We start from the raw sequence: 5,130 nt of genomic DNA on the forward strand, positions 1-5,130 counted from the left end.
CTCCCCCCCCCCTCTCCTCTCCCCCCTGCCCTTCCACCCCCATCCCCACCTGGCCCGATTAATCACGGTTGCACGCGCAAGAGGTTCAGTCAAAGAAAACGTATTAAAAGCTATTTCAGTTGATTTCAAGAACTCGTTGCGGCACGCTTAACGCGGATTTACCGTCTCCCTTTAGTGGTCTCGCTTTGGCGCTGTAACGCGCAGAAATTACATCGTTACACCTATGGATGTGCGAGAGCCCGTAAACGTTTGCGTCGCGGATTACGTTCGCGATTGCGAGTAGTTTTGTGCTTTCTCGTGCCGGCTCGAATAATGTGGAGCAGCGCGGACGAAGCTTTGAAATTTAAATCGCCGATGGCAGATGGTGAAACCATATATCTCGCCCCGTACCGTATAGACCGCCGATCAACAAAAAGATCGAGTAGGCGACAAGCACATATTTATATTAATCGAATGCTGATACACGTCGACGACCATTCTCATACATTTTAACGAGACATTTGTTCTTGTAATATTTATAATATTTTTCCGAAGGATTCTTTTGAAAACTTAAGTTTAAGGTTTTTATGTTTTGCTTCGAGAAATTGTGAAAATAAACGACAATAAATTGTAGTCTCTTTCACATCGTCAGCATGAATTTAAAGAACTTTTAATAACAGTATATAATTCTACTTCAATTTTTATCAATATTGTAAGGTTCGGTAAATTATGGAATGTTTAATAAATTATAGTATATTCACATCACAAATTTAAGAGGAATTTCAATAACAGTTTAACTTTAGTTACTGTCAGTATTTGTCAGTTCATTATTAAAATTTAATTATCTCTCATTTATCTTTTCTACCTGTAAAATTTGCAACTTAATTCATTATTAAAAAAGAATGTACAAATAGGTACAATATATTTATTCGAAACTGTATTTGATTCTATTCTTCAATTATTGCGCTCGAATTACGTATAGAATTCACTTAATCATGTCCTCTAGATTTTTCGATATGAGTCTACTTTCAATCTTCAGATATATCGACGATAATTTGCTGCGGATATTGAATGGATCTCGGAATAGATTGCTAGGGACTAAGCAATTATAGTTTTCACTCTGCTTTCACCAGTCGACTGATCGCGCGGACAGATATCCTATTTTTCGCCCGATTTCGGGAGACTCGTCGATGCGAGTTGGTTATCATTAGATTCGTGCGCAATTAACGAGAGAATGTGCAACAGTACAAATCACGTAATGCTATAGCACACGTGACGCATCGCAAATAATTAATAAATCGCGGGCGCAATCACTGCACCGATGAATAAATTATGATGCAATCAACGCCGATTCCCTTGTTCGATGTATTTCTTCGATGTATACAGAGTTTCTCATTACTTTCATGACCGCGGGGCAGTTACAGATTTTTCACGTTGGATATTTCGCAAGTTCGGCAATAAAAACGTCTCCCTGAAATTAAAGCTTTCGCTCACCGACAGTAATTTCCAACTTTAGTATGAAATTGTATATCGGAATAAATTACGCGCCGCGCAGAAAGCACCGAGTCGAAATAAATTATACGTGTGCAGAATCACGCGAATACGACGTGAGTAGTATCTCATTCCTTCAGCTGAGAGTAGAAAAATTACATGGGAACAAGCTAAGTGGCTTGATGAAGTTTGACTCTGTAACCCCGGACTTCCTCTTTTACACATAATATTTCACATAGGAAGTACCACGGCGTCTTCTACATAGAATCGCGTAATTTTCTCTAATGTTTCGTGCACCTCACTTTTTTCCGTGGGATAAATTTAAAAAAAAACATATTTAAAGAGAATTTTAATTCAAAAGAGAATATTATTGTATGTATGCAATGAAAAGAAATATTCGCATGAATAATTAAAAGTCACGCGAAAATTGTGCATATCGTCATTTCTCTTATTAAAAAAAAAAAAAAGATTCCCTTTCTCTACTACAATAATATTGATTTTTCATGTCACATTCACGATGAATATTAAATATTAAAATGAACCCGACAGTACCCTCCTGAAACTGGAAATAACTTGAAACGAGAGACGGTTCGATTCATGATCGACGTCATGAGTGCCACATGCGTACGTACTTTATCTGTCACACGACGTAGCATTGTAGACAGATTAAGCGCATATTTTTCAGGTATACAAAATTCATCATCTGTACGTTTACATCTCACGTCTCGTTTCCGCTTGTCGATATAGACAAACGCGCATTTGGCCGTATTTATGATTTACGCGAATTTTTTCTCGCTGTTCAGTTCACATTGTTTTTTTCCTGTCCTCCGTACAGCGTGCAAACGAAAAGCTGTCAAAAGCGGTTGGTTGCGAGGTCACTTCGAAAGGCACATGGCTCACGGATAATTTCGGCAAATTCAATCCTTTGTCGATTTTCCTTTAATTCCACGCATTAATTAATTCTAGTAATTATTATACTTAATATGTTAATTTCACTTAAAACATAACAAGGATATAAAAATAGTAATAGTTGATATACATATTTGCAGGAAATTTTTCCTTGAAAAAATTGTGTATGTAAAGCTCGTAGTAAGTACTAAAAGTCTCACGTATGTTGAAAACGTTTATGCAACGTGAAATATTCATTTTATAAATGTTTTTTGGTTTTTCCTAAGTACATTTTCATAAAATGTAATTCACAAAATTAGCTCCTTTCTCGCTCACTCTTTCTCTTTCTCTCTAGATCTTTATTTATGTGTGGTCAAAGTTTTTAAATATTATTTCAATGAAATACAACTCTATTTTTAATTTTTAAACATTTAAAAATATTAATATTTTAATATTACTTTTATATTACAGTCAGTGAAAACAGACATTGATGGCTTCGATCAAAATTGCTTCTTTTGAAGCAAATATTTAATTAATCGTGGCGGACGAAACAGTCAGTCAGTCAGCAGTATCATCGAGTCCCAGGAAATCATAATAATATTCATATACATATAATTTTATACAATGTAATTTTACAACATTCTATTAACAATGTATGTAATTGTATATAATATAACTGTATAACTATAAACATTATTATCAGAATTCACGTTTAATTATTCCCCTGAGTGTGATTGTTTTGTTGACTTGATTGTAATAAAAGCTGACGACTTACTTCATTTACTCTTGCTGCAAAGTGCAGTGAAATTGAAATACAGACTACTACACACTATTAGGTATTCAGTTATTTTTATTTTTCGAGCAACTGATTTTTCCGTAGAATTGACTGCATCTCAAATTATATCTGTCATAAATCGAAATAATTTGGTGTGAGATACATATTATTACTTTTTTATCTATCGCAAAATAATAATCCGGTAATAATATATAAGTTACACACTTTTAAAATATTGTCTTATATTTTGTACGGTAAGTTAATCTTTTTAATGGTATACACGCATTTTATATTGCACCCAACATATTATCTGATAAATACACATATATTTTAGAATTCTCTTTGTCATTTTTATACTTCATATTTAAAGAGTAGTTTTACGACATCATGCATAGCCTCGTTTTCATGCAAATAATCATCTCGAGAGTAATCTGAGGTTTTACCATCTTATAATTCAAGTCAAAGGAACGATGCTTCCAACATTTCTCTTTTGACATAACGCGGCTTTGTAGAGTAGAGTTACGTATGCAATTAGACGTTAAACGTCGTTGTCGAGATTAGATTTAGAATGAATGAATCCAAATGCAATATTAAATTGAATCCTGGCATAGAATTATATAAATTAATCGCTGTAACGCCTTTGCACGCATTCTGTTATGTTACGTCATTAATACTAAACAAATCTGATATCGCGTTAATTTGTGCGCCTAGAGGTAACAGAGGAACTCGATTAGTTTGAAAAAGTAGATTGTATTACCCAAAACAATAAAATATAAACATAATAAGGATAAAATTATATAATATCATAATGATATCAAACGACGATAGGAAAAATTACCTGATATATAATACGATATTCAATATACAATAATTCATGAATTTCTGTTTTACATAAATATACACACAATAATACAAATTATAGAATCGAAGAAATAATATTTAATATTTAATATTGACACTCTAGATTATAATTTCCAATTTTTAAATTTTATGAAAAATACCACATCACATGTTATCAAAGCATTTCAATGGAAATTACGTTATTCGCTTTTTTTTCAGCAATAATTGATGCTATTAAATAGCCAAGCAATAATAATGAATCCACGTTACGTATTGTATAAGGAATAAGAAAAATTAATATCATCCTTTATAATCTCCATCTTATATGAAGCCACCTTTGTGATACAACATTAAATCTTTTTTTCGCATGGTTACTCCGAAATTACTAGAAGTGAGTGATACTAAAATGCTAATCATATGCGACATGCGGTTCATCCGCCGTTCTTATGCACTTGTTTGAAAAACCTCTTTTACATGATATGACATAAGTCATTCGGGAGACACATTGCGAACTGCAACATAATTCCCGTCCGTAATCCACGCTAATAACTTGGCGTTACACGGAATTTTTCATCGCTACATGTTTTCAACTTAAAATAAATCTCTTCTTTTAAAAATATATATAAAAGTCATGATTGTGTAAAACATTTTCAGGGCAAGACTTTTATTCTATATCAATAAAAATGGCATCACTCAAGTATTCATCTTGTGATTTTTGGATACTCCGAGTAATAAAATGAGATAATCTATAATAAATATGCCGCATTAAATGTTGATAATTTAAGAGAACTCTACGACAATTCCTTACAAACACACTTTTTAAACATTATAATCTGCACGTATATAAACTGTGCATCGAGATGCGGAAATAAAGAATATGAAAAAGCGGATGTTCTCGAAAGCGATTGAAAATCGATATCGAGTGCTTTTAATTTAAACGTATTCTTTTTCAACAAAAGGCCTGTTTACAGCGATACGGCATACACGTCGATATAATAAGTTGCATGTATATATACGCATGGCCGCGTGCGTGAAACGGGCGTGACACCTCCAGGCATAAACGAGATATTAATGCGATGACGATCACTTTTGCCTCGTGACTGATTTAAATGACGCTTTTAAATGGCCGGAGCAGATTTAAATGGCGACGTGGCGGA

Source organism: Cyphomyrmex costatus, unplaced genomic scaffold, assembly GCF_001594065.2.
Source record: "Cyphomyrmex costatus isolate MS0001 unplaced genomic scaffold, Ccosl1.0 scaffold69, whole genome shotgun sequence".
In the NCBI taxonomy this organism is placed as follows: domain Eukaryota; kingdom Metazoa; phylum Arthropoda; class Insecta; order Hymenoptera; family Formicidae; genus Cyphomyrmex; species Cyphomyrmex costatus.